The sequence below is a fragment of the Halyomorpha halys genome, unplaced genomic scaffold, assembly GCF_000696795.3.
Source record: "Halyomorpha halys isolate HHAL.00 unplaced genomic scaffold, Hhal_1.1 Scaffold280.1, whole genome shotgun sequence".
NCBI lineage: Eukaryota > Metazoa > Arthropoda > Insecta > Hemiptera > Pentatomidae > Halyomorpha > Halyomorpha halys.
The window spans coordinates 175979-176629 of NW_027114958.1; positions in this window are offsets into that span (position 1 = coordinate 175979).

Below are 651 nucleotides of genomic sequence, written 5' to 3' on the forward strand. Positions count from 1 at the left end.
TAATCTCGAATCTAAACTATCCATCTTATGAATTGCGCAGTAGGATTTATTTTCGGGATCAGCAGAGATACGCACAGTATTACGGGGAGCTGAAGTGGCTCTATCCTTCCTTCCGATGCCAGTATTTCCTAGCTTCCTTTCTATTCCAAGCAATTAGTACGCAATGCCTCTCCTATATCCTAGAAAACTTGCAATTCAAATTCTCTGTCTAATCCCGTACTACCAGGTATCATTTATCTGACATCTACCCTTCACCTCACCGAACTGCTGCATTTAAGCAATAATTTTTTACTCCAGCTGCTTATCACTGGAACTCTATTCCTTTTCACATACGCCATGTACAAGCACTTTCCTCGATTAAAAATCTTATATTTATTAACTTATCTTTTGCTTCACAAATCTAATCCAATATTATAATAGTATAGATATTTTGTAACTAACTTTATGTATTTAGTCAGTTTTTTTTTCTTCTCTTTATTTAAAATTATTTATATGCAATGTTAATATTAGTTATAATATAGTTAAGTGTGGCCACAATGTTTTTTGGCCAGTATAGATTATTGTAATTTTTTTTAAAATTATTTATTTAATGTAATTTACAACTGTACAAAATAATACAATAGGTAAATATGTAGTATGTTTCATATACAC